A 16428-nucleotide genomic window follows, 5' to 3' on the forward strand; every position below is an offset into this window, starting at 1 on the left:
TTACTGATATCATTGATAAAATACTGTTAATTGGGTCTATAAATTAGTTTTCACTTATGTGTGCATTCAATAACTGTTTAACTATTTCAAGTATTTGTCAGGCATCTAAGTTCTATATATAAAATGAAAAAAAAAAATTAAACAAAAGACCATGGCCTCAAAGTGCTTACAGTCTAATATAAGTTTTAAGAAATATCAGACATTTAGAAGAAAATTATTCTATATTTAGGAGCTCCAGGAAACCATGAATAATGACAAACTACTCTGGATCAATGTATGATTTCTCAAATTTATTTGAAATTAAAATCTAAAGAAAGTTCTAAAAAAATTAAGAAGTTTGCATTTGATTACCATATGGCTACATATTCCAGTATTTCTGTATTTCTTTGTTTCATTCTTACCATTTCTAAAAATTTTCAAAAAACACATGAAACCAAAACATTGCAAAGCTCAGTAATATAAAACTGATATTCAAGCAGCCACTTTTTCCAATAGCTCTGTAATCTATAAAATAAGATGATTTGACAAAATAGAGTCTCTATAACACGATAAGTGAGATCAGTAAGAGTTCTCTTTCAAAGAAGGAATTGCTATATATTCAACTGTGGTCTCTGTGCCACATAAGTGGGCTGTTATCAAGCTATCCTATGCAACTACTATTCCTCTCATTTCACTTTGAATTGTTTATGCTTTTAAAATTAGTTAATTTACAATCAAAAGAATAAAAATATAGTGTTGTTTCATAAATAAACAATTCATAAGTAAAGTTATAATAAAAATATACATGGCTCACCAGTGCTGATATAGTAGATCTGACGAGAGCTAACACTTTGTAGCCATTTTTTTAAAATTTTTTTAAAGATTTTATTTATTTATTCATGAGAGACAGAGGGAGAGAGGGAGAGAGAGAGGCAGAAACACAGGCAGAGGGAGAAGCAGGCTCCATGCAGGGAGCCCAATGTGGGGCTCGATCCCGGGTCTCCAGGATCCCACTCTGGGCTGAAGGCGGCCCTAAACTGCTAAGCCACCCAGGCTGCCCATTTTGTAGCCATTTTATAATCACTCAATAAGCAATGTTTTTATTTTCATACTGCGGTAAGTAATCTGTGTGAAAACATGTTAGAAATGATATGAGTTATGATTTTGAATTTAAAAGCATCATTAGTTTATTGTCACAACTTAGTTTTGCTTTCCAACAGACATAAAATAATGTATTCAGTTTAGCAACTTTGAGTGATTTGAAGTATACTGTAATAATCCTCCCTTGTGCAAAAGACTTTAGCACTTCTTCCATTATATTTTCCTTAAGGCAGTTACCTTCAGAAATCTAGAAGAAATTCATAATTTTTTGTCTTATAATATCCCAACATCTACAAGTGCAACACTAAACAAATGGACATTTTTCAATCAGATTTCTCAAGTTATAGTTTGATACTGCCTACAGTTTGTGACTTTGTCAAGTTTCAAGATGATGTGATCAAAGTTTGAGAAAATTTACATCATAAGCAGAAATATTCCAGATCTGTCAAAAGCACTCCAAAACCAAAAGGAGTCTGAACAAGGAGAAATTAATGCTGAGGATTAAGTTTATATAAACAAATAAGCAGTGAAATGTGTAAGAGCGTAGGCTTAATTTAAAATGTCTTCCACAAGTAGGAGGAAGAAGAGAAGGAGACCTGTCATTTAATATTGAATAAATATTTTTCATGTGACTACTTTAACCAAGGGCTACTTGTTTTTTGTGGGTTTTATGGGTTTTTAAAAAAGATTTTGTTTATTTATTTATTTATTTATTTATTTATTTGAGAAAGAGAAAGCGTGAGCAGAGGGAGGGACAGAGGAAGAAGAAACAGACTCCCATTGGGCAGGAGCCTGATGTGGGGCTCAATCCCCGGACCTTGAGATCAGGACCCAAGCTAAAGGCAGAAACTTAACCACCTGAGCCACCCAGGTGTCCCCCAAGTGCTATTTGCAAAGCTGGGTATTTAGAACTAAAACAAAGCAAAATAAATCCTTAACCTCCTAAATTTTATATTCTAGTTTTGGGAGGGGGTGATAATAGGGGTGAAAAAATAATGTTAGTAAATTATATAGAATAAGAAATGGTGATATGTACTGAAGGAAAAAAAGTGGCAAGAAGTTAAGTTATATTAATGGAGTGTTGGCAATTTACAGAGGGTCTACGTGGAAGTCCTTATGACAAAGTTGACACCAGAGGAAAAGAAATATCTGGATAGGTAGGTGTGTGAACAGGACCATGTAGATATTTAGAAGAAAATCATTACAAGGAGACCACATTTGAAGCCATTGGACTATTTATGGCAGAGTAGTAACAGAATTAAGTTTACATCAGTACAGAATGTTGAATTGCATGTAGACAAAAGAAGAGTCAGGGAACAAATAGGAAGTGATTGCAAAACTTTAAGTGAAAGGGAATTGTGGCTTGTACCAGGGAAGTAGAGGTAGAGATGGTAAAAAATTTTCTGAGTCTGAGTATTTTTCAAACATAAGGAAGAGAGAATTTGATGTAGTGCATAAAAGAGTAGAGCGAAGTAAGAATCTCAGAACCAAAGCATAAATATAGCTAGAAGAATAAAGTGGTCAATAACAGAAATCAGTAAAACTTCTAAGAGTGAGTTTTTTGTAGAAAAATGAGAGCTCGGTTTGGGACAAGTTAAGTTTAAGATATCTATTAATCATCCCCATGAAGATTTTGAATCTGCCATTGGGTATATGAGACCAGAAACCAGAGAAGAGGTCCGTAGACAGATATACATTTGGGAATTATTAGCACATAAAGAACTTATGAGGTGTAAAGCCATGAGAATGAAGACATCATGAAAGGATTTATTGTAAAATGAAATCACAGAGAAACACTGGCTAGACACAGGTGATATAAAGTTGACAGGTCTGGGAGATGAGGGTGAAACAGAACAATGGACTGAGCAGAAGCTGCCAGAGAAACTATGGTATCCTGGTAGTGAAGAAAGCATTTCAAGAAAAAAGGAAGATAATTAACTGTTTAGTGAGGCTGCTCAGTCAAGTAACATGAACAGGGAGAAATAACCATTGGTGACCTTGACAAAAGTAGTTTTCCTGGAGTTGTGGCTATGACAGCTCCCATCATACAGGTTCATGTGAAAATGGGAGGAAAGAAAATGGAGACAGACAGTAAAACAACACTTTCAAAAGATTTTTCTATAAAGGCCTTTGCCTTAGGCCTCTCTCTTTAGAGAAACTGGTGCAATATCTAAAAAGGAAAGCAAGATTGAAAGACTATTTTTTTTCTCCAAGACAGAAGCATGTTGGTACAATTACAAAGAAATAGTAATAGTAAACAAACAAACAAACATCAATGATGCAGGAAAAGAGGAAAGGCAAAAAAAGACCAGTTTGACTTGAGCCATAGCTCCATGTAGATCAAAGAAAAAGGGATAAATGACAAAGGTGGAAGGATGGAAATTTCTTTCCAATCAAGGGAAAAAAAGGCCGACTATTTAAAAGCTTATGCAGATAGGTGAGTAGATATTCTGTGGAATATGTTGTTTCTGAATACTTTGGAATTTACAGTAATATAAGGAACAAGATCATCAGTGAAGAATAAGAATGCAGAAGATGTGTTGGAGGTTTGAGGAGAGAGAAGAAGAAGGTAAGATATAATCACAGGAGAAGAAAAGTTAATGATTTGAGAAAAATAATGTCACATGGAGAATTAAGGAATCATTTGAGTCTATTGGTCATAGATTTAACATAAATTTATCAGTACCATAGTATGTTTTTTTCTAGTGCAATTTAGCTGCAAAATCATATGTAGAGAGTAGACAAAGATGTGGATTTGCCAAAGGCTGTGGTATAGCTAAATAGCCCAGAGCTTTAACATTCTCCTCTCTCTTCTATTTTTCTTCTCATCTGGTTTGGAAAAATGGGTCTAATTTAAACAGTAGGAAGCTTAATGTTTGACATTTAATTTTTTAAATATTAGAATAGCTTTAGATTTACAGAAAAAATGTTAGCACACTACATAGAAATTCACATATACTCCACAATCACTTTCTCAGAATGTTAAAATTTGCCACAACTAATAAGCCAATACTGAAACATTTTTTATCAGCTAAACACCAACATGTATTTGGATTTATTTAGTTTTTGCTACCTATGTTTTTCTGTTCCAAGTTCTCATCTAGGAAAATACATTTCATTTAGTTATATTTCTTGTCAATTTTCCTGGTTTTTGATGACCATTTCAGTTTTAAGGACTACTGTTAAGCTATTTTGTAGAAAGTCCTTCAGCTGAAATTTCTCTGATTTGTTCTGATTGGGATACCAGGGTTATTGTTGTGTGCACACTATATTGATGTCGTTGTGGGTGTTAATCTTGATCACCCAGGGGAGCAGTATTTATTAAATTTCTCCCCTATTTTTTTATTTTCATAGTATAATCTTTAAACAAAAGATTTATTGATTTATTTTTGAGAGAGAGAGAGAGAAGGAAGGGAAGGGCGGAGTGAGAGGGAGAGAGAGAATCTTTTTTTTTTTTTTTTTTTGGAGAGAGAGAATCTTAAGCAGACTTCCCACTGAGCACAAAGCCTGATGTGGGATTCAATCTCCTGTCCCAGAGATTGTGACCTGAGCCAACATCAAGAACTGGAGCTTAACTGACTCAGTCACTCAGGTCTTCCCATTCTGTAATCTTTAAAAGGAGGTCATCATGCACAAGTGGGCATATAAGGAGTAAGGAGTTATACTAACCCTGTTTTGTTAGAATATCTATATAAATTTTCTTCTGCATAGGTTTACCTATAAACTCTTATTTATTTATTAGCCACTTATTTGTTTTTTATCAAACCCATGGATGTTTATTTAATAGCTTGCATTACAATGGAATACTGCACAATTTATTTTGTTGTTCACATTATTGCAGCTTTCTTTACTAGGAGCATTTTCAGTTGGTTCCTGTGTCCTGTTGACATATACCTGTCATTGTGAGTTTTGAAAATTTTTGTTGCATTTTCTTTTTTGAGCACTTTCTTACACCCTGGCACTACAAAGTTTTCCAAGCTCACTTTCTATGTTCCTCACTCCAGTCCTAGACTTAACTATTTCTTCAAGGAGCTTTGAAAATCTAGACATTTTAAAATGAAAAGTATTTTTTAAATGTCTTCTGTCTTAATATCCTTCTCTAAAACAATAAATGCCTTGCTTTCTACCTGAAATTGCAATGAAACAGAACTATAGGCTGTTATATAACAAAACAAAATCCCAACACCAAGAGTAAGAAAAATAGTAGGATAACTTTGCATCTTTATAGACAGTATTTTAAGTGACTAACAATTATTAATTGAATTGAATTATTAATTCATTTAATTCTGACAACAACCCTAAAAGATAGTGTGAGCTATTTGATGGGTCCTCTGTTAAATATCTTATGTAATGCTCACAACAAAACACCATGGAGTAGTTAGTTTTTATGGTCTCCATTTGGCAGATGAAAAAACTGAATCTGAGGCTCATGTGTCTAGTAATTTCAAGATAGAATTCTGGGATTTCAATTCAGAGTTGTCAGATTCACAAATACAAACCCTTAATTCCTACAAATATTGTCTACTTGGCTATATTGGTGATGGAAAAAAATCAAATGTTCTTCATTATTTCTACATCAAAATAATGGAGTTGGATGTGATTTAACTAAAGATTCCTCTGAATTCTAAATTTTCATATAAATTATTGCAAATCCTAAAGGTCTTCTAAATTGAAAACGGTATGGTTCAATAATTTTCCCAATTTCCCAAGTTATATATCTGTATTCCTTTTACAACCTATATATGTGTCTTATAAAGGATTTATCACATCAAGTCAAATTATTTCTTTACATATCTCTCTGTACATGTTTTATTTACCTATGCAATCCTGCCTGATTTCGTTTTTGTATTTATATAGAGAAGGTACAATTTTTACTTAATGAGTTTTAGTTTAATGATTAAATAAATAATGAGTGGGACATCTATGTTGAGATTAGAGGTTGTCATAGGCAAAATATTCACTAAGTAATTTTTAAATGTATTAAGAGAAATATAATTACTTATAAGCTTTCTCAGATTATTATGAAATGTATATTGTTATTCTTAAAACTAGATTTTCAATAAACAAATATCATAAAAGAGGCAGAAATTTTTAAGAAAGTTAAAGACAACAGGTATTTCTCTGATTTTGCTTATTAAAAGTATCTCTAGATACAATATTGAGGGGAAAAACAAATGTTACTCTCTAAGCAATAGAAATTTACATAGAGTAATTGATTTGAATTTCAATCCAATTTTACTAACATATTTTCAGTATAATTTATGACTGCTTCATTTTCAAATACTTATTGTATTTTTAAAGGTAGATTGGTAAAGATCAGTCCAATTCTCTGTTTGACTTATCTAATGCCTGAGCTTTAATTGAGTTTATCCATCAAAGTCACATTTCATTTGGGGAATGGATGTCAGACTACAGCAGTTAGCAATGATGATGGAAAGGACTTTAAATTAACTAACAATAGTATCTTAGAACAGAAATTAAAGTCTATATTCATACTCTTCTTAGAACTTTAATTCAAATAAAAATTGTTGAATATTGGTGTGATGCTCAAATATTAGTTAAAATAGTATTTTATAGATTGAAGTCATATGATAGAAAGATGTTTAAGTCTAATAAATGTCATTATAAGCCTAGAATTCCATTTATCGCCTTGTGTCAATATGCCGATGAAAATTTTATGTCAGTAGCTCTATAAACAACTTATGTAAAATTCATTATGTTTTGGTTTGCATACTTAACACACTCATTGATGGTGATATAACTCTTAATATAATCAAGATACAAAATTCTTTCCTTTGATAGTTAAGACAAGAATGGAGGAATAGAAAGAATCGAAATATATACATTATCTATATTTTCTGGGTAATTATTATTGCCCATGGGTGGTATGTGGCTATTTCCCCAGTTCTAGAATGCAGACTTGAAAAAGACACATTTAACAAATGGTGGAATTACTGCACTGGTTGCATGAGCTATGGAGTAGGGACTGTGATGGCAAGAAAGGCCAAGTAGAAACCTCTACCTATCAAAATAGTAAATCAAAGCAATATTACACCCCCAAGGCCTATCAGAGATCTGTGTCACTGTCTAGGGCTTGACAAATACAGGAGTATTGATTACCCCATATGTCCATTCAACTTGCTTATTTGGCTTTTGCAGAAGGCAGAAGTATTTAAAGAAGGGGAATGGATTACTATGAACCTAATGATGTGATAACAGCTGTTGTTCTGGATGTGTGTTCTGGATAATATAGATACGTGTGTGTATGTGTGCCTGCATGCATGTGCACAATACAATCTATACCTCCTGATCTGGCCAAGTTTTTTTTTTTTTTTTTTTTTCTATAGCTATTGATAAAGATCTTCTGAAATTGTTTTTTTTTTTTCTTTTTTTTTTTTTTTTCAGCCAGCATGACTAAAAATACATCTTCACAGTCCTACTCTAAGACCATCTCAACTTCCTACCTTAATAGCATAATCTAGTCTGCAAGGAGTTGATCACCTTTTAAGACAGTTTTCAACAAGTCTAAAATGGATCTACTTGAGTTTTACAGTCATGGTGCTCTAAATGTTAGTGGCAGATAGAAATGTTTATGACAGGCACTCCTAGGTGAATTAAAGTGTATACCTTTATAATTTGGATTGGAACTATGCCAGGCCCTATCAATAATTCTCCTTTTGAGAAATAGCTTCTGACTTTCTATTGGACTCTAGTAGAGACTGAGAATTTGACCATAACTACTGAGCCACCAAGAAGCCATACAAAAAATCATGGCCAAGCTATACATTTTTCATGTACAACTACACTCTCTATTCAAATAAAACATGAGAGCAGGCCTAAGCATGTCCAAAAGATACAAGTTCCATGAGTAAGTGGACCAAAAACCCGTGAACTTATTTTTGCTCCAATGTCTTATATCTCAGACAAACACATATGGTCTTCTGGAAAATTCTCATTCATCAGTTGTTTGAGGAGGAAAGTATTCATGTCTGATTGATAACTGGTTCTGCTAGATATGTTTTCAGTACCTGATTAATGGCTATAAAACTATAATGTCCTGTGGAAAGAAAAGGTGATCAAGTCCTTGCAGACTAGGTTATGACATGGATGTTGGGAGTTGAGATGCCTTGAAGTAGGACCGACCGTGAAAATGTATTGTTGGTGATGCTGGCTGGAAAAGAAACAAACAAACAAATGAAAAGACAATTTTGTAGTGGCCTGAAGGACGGACAGTAGTGAAGAGAAATTTTGTCAGCAGATGGAACTTATAATGTACTTGATTGCTCATTTTCCCTTGAAAATGGAGAGTGGAGTTGTAGGCCTTACTGACTCATTAACCGTGGCCAATGCTTTGGCAGGATGATTGGGGACTTGGAAGAACACAGATAATTAGATAATTGGAGAAAAGTTAGTAGAAAGAATAGGATGCAAACAGGCCTTTTCAAGTGGGCCCTGAATGTAAAAATATTTATTTCTCATACTAATGCCCACTAAAGAGGAGCAGATGAAGATCTCAATAAAAGGGACAAGATGGATCCTTTGGTGGATTTCCATCAGCTTTTTTCTCCAATCATTTTTATTCTGATTCAGTGAATTCATGGACAAATCCATAGGCAAGGAAATATTCAGTCTCATGTTTTCTGATCTCAAAGGGAAAATAGACTGGCTGATAGAAGAAAAAAATTTCTATCATGGAATTGGTAGAAAATGTTCATACTGTGTTTGACTACCCACCTGAAGAAATGGCTTGAAAAATCACAAAAACTAAGATTGTAACAATTACAAGTATTTCTTTTCTATTTTGATATAACTATATTTAAGTATGCTTTAATTAAATTTTCTATTTTTTTCTTTTTGTTCACAATTTACCTAGCATTAACATAAGATGAATTAGTAACATTTCCACATTCATGTCACAACACACCAAAGCCAAAGTGACTGAACTAGAAGAGAATAAACAACCACAGATGAATCAAGGGACTTCATACTTTCTTTAAATGGAGGCTGGCATATTTTTGGTTGTACATAGGTTATTTGTATCATGTAACGTGAAATTTTCCACTGACTTTATTTGGCATTTAACTATGTTTAAAAGTGATGTGTATGTGTGAACCATGTTGACTTTGTACTGTGTCAATGTTAGTTATGTTGCAAGAATTTTTTGAAAAATTACCTTTCTTGTATTATCCCAGGTTAAAGTTGGTCACAAGAAACATGAGATTTGGAAGATAGAAATGAAGAAGTAGTTTTTTTTTTTTCTGTTCTGAGGTTGGATGTAGGGCAGGCATTGCTGATACCTGTATCTGATCTCTGGTTTATCATGTTAACCTCCAATGGCAGCCAGCACACAGCTCCTTCTGCTCCCACCTGCCTTGTTCTTCTACTTCTCCAAATCCTTTTCCCACCCTTTATTTAACCTCTCTATTCTACATAAACATTCTCAAATGTCATCAAGTTAACCATGGGTCAGTCAACTAATATATTTTTATCGTTTTCTTTTACTGCATCATCATACATTATAATAATGATTTTGTCATTCACAGCTAATGTAAAAATTTTAAAATCTTTACACTTAGGTTATTACTACTCACCTATAACATTATACTTACATTTTTCCATCCCTTAAATATTGATTTTTATATGTTTTCCAGAAATCTCCTCAAGAAGAACACCAATGATATATTATCTGAGACTCACATAGCTGAGAATGACTTTCAATTATCTTTGAGTAGAAATTCAATGTATTCCTTCTAGAAATCTTGAATCCCAACGTCTTTCTCCCACACTTTGTTCCATTGTGTTCTATTATTCCACTGTGTCCTGATGTTTAAAGTCACAGAAAGCTTGTTTGATTTCTTTCTTCTGTAAAACTTTTACTTATGTTTTTTTTTAATTTTTATTTATTTATGATAGTCACACACACACACAGAGAGAGAGAGAGAGAGAGGCGGAGACATAGGCAGAGGGAGAAGCAGGCTCCATGCACCAGGAGCCCGATATGGGATTCGATCCCGGGTCTCCAGGATCGCGCCCTGGGCCAAAGGCAGGCGCTAAACCGCTGCGCCACCCAGGGATCCCTTACTTATGTTTAAATGTTGTTGGATTTTTTCCTTATTGTTGAAATTATAGACATTTTTCAGTTTACATTTAAGCAAAAGATGATTTTTGAACATTTGTTTTTCTTTGAAATTTGCCTCTTATTTTGTTGTGTGTGTATATTAAATTACATTTAATTATACCTGTATTATAATGGAATTCATGACATATTCCATATTACATATACATGTCTGTACATATCTAATTCTTAGTTTAAGGTGTTTGTTTTTTTTTTTGCTATATCTTGATTTACTATTTATGCTTCTGTTACTGTTATTTTCGATTCATTTGTTTCTTTTTTTTTTCTGTCTTCACAGAAAAATACTATTTTCACAGCATCTCTACCTTTTTTTGGATATCTTTTTTTTTTTGGCCTCATCTTTTATAATCATTCTCTTTTCATCTTTGTCTCATTTTCTCACATTTTGAAAAATTTTCAAGTTTATTTTTCAAATCATTGATCATTTTGGAAGAGCTGATTCCTCTTATTAGTGCTCAGAGTGCATTATAATTATATGTTTAAATCTTGAATGTCCTTATGATGTCATCTTACCTCAGTCACTTATCTGTCCAAGTCTGAATTCATCTCAATGTATTATTTCCTTACCACTTCCCTGTCTTTGCCAACAGAGGTTGTAAAATTTTGCAATTTTTTGAACATTCGATGTGTCTCTTTAAATTTCCTTGGTTATCTTAGTATATGGACATATCGATAATTTGAAATGAATATGTGGTTTGTAATTTCTCACAAGACACTTAGTGGGAGAGCTGAGGTTCATTCTTATCTATGACTTGTGAGACTTCCTTTTTTCCCAATGACATTCCTTTGCTGCCACCCCTTTTTGCCTACTATTTCTCACTGTGAAACAAATCAAGAGAAATTATAGAGTAGTGGCTCCTCATAAAATTCAGATCTATACTCCTCAATTCCCATGACTCCTACAAGGTTTTATGTATGAATATGTTTTATAGTTTTTGCAGAACAGATAGCCACTACTAAAAAGTATTCCTTATCATTTACCCTTTGGTTTTCTAAGCATGTCTTAATGTTTACCTGCCAATGAAAAGCAAACATCTCAGAAGTACTTTCATTGAAGACATGATTTTTATTTTCCTTTTTGAGTGACGAGAGTACTCTCTGTGACACACATTTGACAAGACATGATGCCTGAAGAGTAACATCCCTTCTCACAGCCCACTTTAATGTCACCTTTGTCCTCTCAGATTTAGTTCTGATGAACAGATTGACATATATAACCCATTGTTTAATTTTTGATTGTGGTTATCAATCATATTTGATTGATGGCCAGAGTCCTTCAGTGTCTTCTGCTTTAACTACATGGTTATTCTGCTAAACTAGACAGATCATGTATAATTTTCAAACAAAAATATTTCTGTACACAAAGATCACCAGTCTCACTCTTCACTGCCTCTCATGCTTGTGTGTATTCATCATTTCTTAGTAGACGGTTTATCACTGGGAATATCCTTCAATGTCCTGGAACTATCCAAGGATGCAGCTGTATCTTTCCTGTTTTGTTTCTTTAGGTGGCAAGAATTATACTGTTAGCCTGCTATAAAGGGAGATGAACAAATTAATGTATAAATTTGGTTCTAGCTGGCTCAGGAGATGGTACCCTAGTTATTTTTTTTTTACATGCAACTCATCTATTGAAACCATTTAAGTTGAGTAAAATGTTTCTACCTTTCTTTTCTGTAATAGAAGAATGTTTTTTTAATTGTTATTTTCACCATCTTTAATTGTCTCAATTTAATCCTTAAAACATTTTAAATGGCATGCATTATTGCAGGAAAAAAGAAGGAAAGAAAAAAGAAGAAAGAAAGAAAAGAAAGATTTTATTTATTTATTCATAGAGATGCAGAGAGAGAGAGAGAGAGAGGCAAAGACACAGGCAGAGGGAGAAGCAGGCCCCACGCAGAGAGCCGAGAAAAAGAAAGAAAGAAAGAAAGAAAGAAAGAAAGAAAGAAAGAAAGAAAGAAAGAGAAAGAAAGAAAGAAAGAAAGAAAGAAAGAAAGAAAGAAAGAAAGAGAAAGAAAGAAAGAGAAAGAGAAATAAGGCATTTGCAGGCAGAGAAGTTGTGCTGTCTTTTCTTCTTCTTCTTCTTCTTCTTCTTCTTCTTCTTCTTCTTCTTCTTCTTCTTTCTTCTTCTCCTTCACTTTCTTCCTACAGATGAACCTGTGGCAGTCCTTTCAGATTTCAATATAGATAATCCATTGCTGACAACATAATAGGATCCTATGTTACATATATTATACAACTGTTATCTTGAAGTTGTCTTATCCTTGTCTTCCTCATTCCCCAGGCACCTCATTCACTCAAAAAAACTGGTAATTCTTGGCTAATTGCCTTAAAGAAGGAATGTAGCAATTGCAAAAAAGCCCTAGCTTACATAGTATGCAGTTCTACTTTTTTTTTTTTTTTTTAAGATTTTATTTATTTGAGAGAGAGAGTGAGTTGGTGGCACGGGTGGGGGGTGGGAAGAGGGAGAAACAGACTCCCTGCTGAGCAGGGAGCCCAACCCAGGGCTTGGTTCTAGGACTCTGGGATCATGACAGGAGCTGAAGGCAGAAGCTCAACCAACTGAGCCCCCAGGCGCCACGTGGTAGGTTTGCTTTTCAAAAGCATCAAGGCTTTGATCTTATGGTATGTCATTCCTTATTTATGAGAATCTAAGACCGGTGAGCACCTCATCTGTCAATAAGAGTGCAGGAAGAGAAAAAGTAAGTGAGAAATCATAGCCATTTACTTTATGACAAAGAAATGAACACCTCACTTTTTCTTACATCTCATTGGCACAGAAAAGTGAATTTGCTTGGCCAGATTTTGGGAGTGCAAAATTCTTGTCAGTAATAAAATATTTCAGGGAGAAAAATTGTCATTTTCCAGAAAATGTCTTGATAAGGAACTTGAGGTAGAAGGGAACTAGGTTCTGAGGTTGGGTAGTAGGGAAAAAAAACTCCAAAGAAGCAGCTTCATCAAGGCACATTACCAAAATGCAAAAGGATCTGGGGTTGGGGAGAATATAAAAGCTGAAAGGAATTCATTGAGCCACATACAAGATAAAAAGATTTTTTTAACGCAAGAATATCAAATATTCAAGGCCAAATAACTTGTGTTCCTGTTGTAATTCTTTGCTTCTAATTCCTTTAAAATTCTGAACAAACTCACAAAAGTCTCATGTGAGAATTCAGAGAAAGGAGCCTAGACCGTATTTGGGTTAACACTGAAATGCAGAGAAAGCAACAGCTGCAAGGGGCAGGAATGGAGACAAGAACCCAGGAGGAGCGAGGAGTGTTTGAAAAACACAAAACATGACAGTTTGAGGAATATGTACAATTTCTAAGAAGGACGTTAGGCTTTTCCATAGAAAAGGGAATGGGATAAAGATTCAAGTCTATCCTAACCTGGATTTTATCCAGGTTATCCTAGCCTGGGTTTATCCTAACTTAGGTTAGAGAAGCCTGGCTGATGCGTGATTTCCACAATCTTATGAGACTCTCAGAATAGAGGAGCACTGAAAATTTGTGGGCAAACAAAGTGGGGAAGCAAAAGGAGCTGCTTCATTCTAGATCATCAGAAATGAATTAGGAATATCACATTTTTTTCCTCATGGTGGAATATTACAATTATATACTTATTTCAGCAAGCCACTGAAATCAGCAGATGATATAATAGAAATCAGAGTTTCAGAGCTGTTACGTGCATTAACTAACATCTCACAGCAGATGAAGAGCAGCATGCCAGGCCTTATGGGATTTGCTTTTCCTTTCCATAGTGCTGCATCTCGGATCCTGAAGTCCTCTCAAGGCATTTGATTTCCTAACTCACACTTAGTTGTCTGTCCTTATTTTTTTGTTGTTCAAATTTCCTTGTGCTCGAATTTTCAAAGTAGCTAATCAATTATTAGTTCATAATTTGGCTACATTATTTTGCACAAAATACATTAAAGACCTATATATACTAAATATAAACAAATTACATATATTCCATTTTAAATACTATCCATCATTCATTCATTCTTTCATTCAATCACAAAAATATATATTGAGTATGAGTTATATGTCTAAGACAGTTCTAGATGCTAGAAAAAGCAAAAGTAAACAGAACAAACATATTTTTTCACATTTGGTACATTTCTTTTAGGAACATTGAGTCATAAAGGCATTCTTCATATATCAGCATTATTTGTGAGAAGCTTGTCAATATTACAGGCATCACATCTAACATTTATTTAATGCTTGATAGGTGCCATGGACTACCTTCAGTTCTTTAATTCCTTAATTAACTCTTCACCCTAACCTTTGGAGATTGATAGTTTTCTTGCTTTTACAAATGAAGGAACTGAGACATAGAAAATTGAAATAACTTGCTCAAGGTCACATGAAAAATACATGGGAGAGCAGGGAATGAACACCAGAGAACCTGGTTCCAGCACATGCTCATAATTGCTGCATGAGACCTCTATTTCTCTTGCAAAGAGATGGGAAATGGGGAAATATCAAGATATTTCCTAACAGAAACTTACTTAATGCATGTAAAATGAAGTTTGATTTTTCTCTTAATGAAGGAGTCCTTATTTTGAGAAAGATCCATCAGTAGAAAGATTATAAAGATATAATCCTAAATACATTTTTGATACCCACCATTTATACATATAAATGTTTATAAGAAGAAAACAGTAATAAAACAGAATGCAAGGGAATGTGATCATTCGGTATTCTCAGAAATAAGTAGAAGTGATGACATAAAAAGGAAGGAAAACACTCCTTTTTATTGCCAGTGAGTGCATTACTGCCAGCTTTACTGCAAAACAAACAGCTAGAGAACACTTGACTAGATAAGGCTAAAAGCAGGCACACACTTGTGTGTTTTGTTTTTTTTTTTCAGATGAAATATTCAGCAGCAAAGTGAAATAAGTGACCATGGAAAGGGGGTTGTGGACAGAAAATTAGAAAACAGAATCTGTCAGAGCATTTCAAAGAATTGGAAAGTGATCTCACCTTCAGCCTGCCAGTATAGATGAAGCTGGAAGTGAGAGCTCCAGTAATCAACCTCAGTACAGCTGCAAACAGAAGAGCAATCAGAATTATATTTTTTTGTGTGTGGTTTGGATTGCAAGAGAAGAAGAAATTAAATGAATGTGTCAATAATGGCCTCTGTGTGCACCTGGTAGTTCATTGTCCAGATGATAAATTTGGCAAGATCAGAAATGAAATTGGTGAGCGTTAGGAGCTGATCTCTACCTGGATTTGGCTATAGATGTGTACTATTTCAACAGCATGCTTAAATTTATTTATAATCTCTCTATTCGGAATGAGTGGGTATTGAAATATATCTTGCATGAGGAATTTCAAGACAACCGTGAAACAATAGATGAATAAAAATAAGGGACACATATCCTCATCATCAGACACCAGAGAACTACAAGTTTATTTTTTAGTACTAATTTCTAAAGATAAAAGGAATTTTAATGTATATAGAGTACATGCTTTTTAAAAAACTGCTATAGGATAAAATTAGAATATAACGTGAATGTCTATTTGTATGCATAAATTTCTTATGAAAAAAAGAAGAGCGTGGATAAACACACTGTGAGTTCAGTTTATGGGAATTCTGAGCATCAGAAGGTAAGAAATGTTCTCGAACTTCTCAGTATACCATCAGAGCTTTCTCGTTCATGTTTCAGTCAAAATTAAGCTACAAACAGATTTCTCAATCTAGATCCTGGTTTTGTTTCTTTTAATTTCCTATACTGAGTGTATAAGACTCATAGATTAGCTGAATAAAGTGTGCTTACCACACTAAAGCTATTCATTCCTGGTCCAAAACCTCAAAGAAGAAAAATTTGCCCCATGTCTCTTTCCTTGCATCTCTTTGCCACTCTACTCTTTCTCATGACCTCTCAGATCTGAGGTGAAAAGTAGGAGTAGAAAGCACCAAATACATCTTCCTTGACTTCTCTCTCTTATACACATTACTTTCAATTTGTCTCCTCTCTTCTACATACTTCAATATGTCCCACTTAAGGGATAGACAAGAATGCCAAAATTGAAATGAATGCACAGTAATATTATTTATAATTTTATTTATTAAAAATTACTTCTATCTTTTCATATTCATGTCTCTTTGAACAAACTGCAGCATTGACAACTGTCCTATCTCCCAGAGTTGTAAAGGCATGTGTGCCCAGGCTGAATAGAGAAATTGGAACTGTTATTCCCACCAACTTT

At 34.0% G+C, this 16428-nt stretch overlaps 1 long non-coding RNA gene across 2 annotated transcripts in view; it reads right to left on the minus strand.

Annotated features, from left to right (window-relative positions):
- Nucleotides 1–16428, minus strand: part of LOC102157193 — a 148472-nt gene that overhangs the window by 52045 nt on the left and 79999 nt on the right. For both annotated transcript variants that reach the window (XR_005373909.1, XR_005373908.1), the window contains exon 3: nucleotides 15199–15260. This is a non-coding gene — a long non-coding RNA (uncharacterized LOC102157193). The remainder of the gene's footprint in view (nucleotides 1–15198; nucleotides 15261–16428) is intronic.

The sequence above is a fragment of the Canis lupus genome, chromosome 19 (genome assembly GCF_011100685.1).
Source record: "Canis lupus familiaris isolate Mischka breed German Shepherd chromosome 19, alternate assembly UU_Cfam_GSD_1.0, whole genome shotgun sequence".
Classification (NCBI taxonomy): Eukaryota; Metazoa; Chordata; class Mammalia; order Carnivora; family Canidae; genus Canis; species Canis lupus.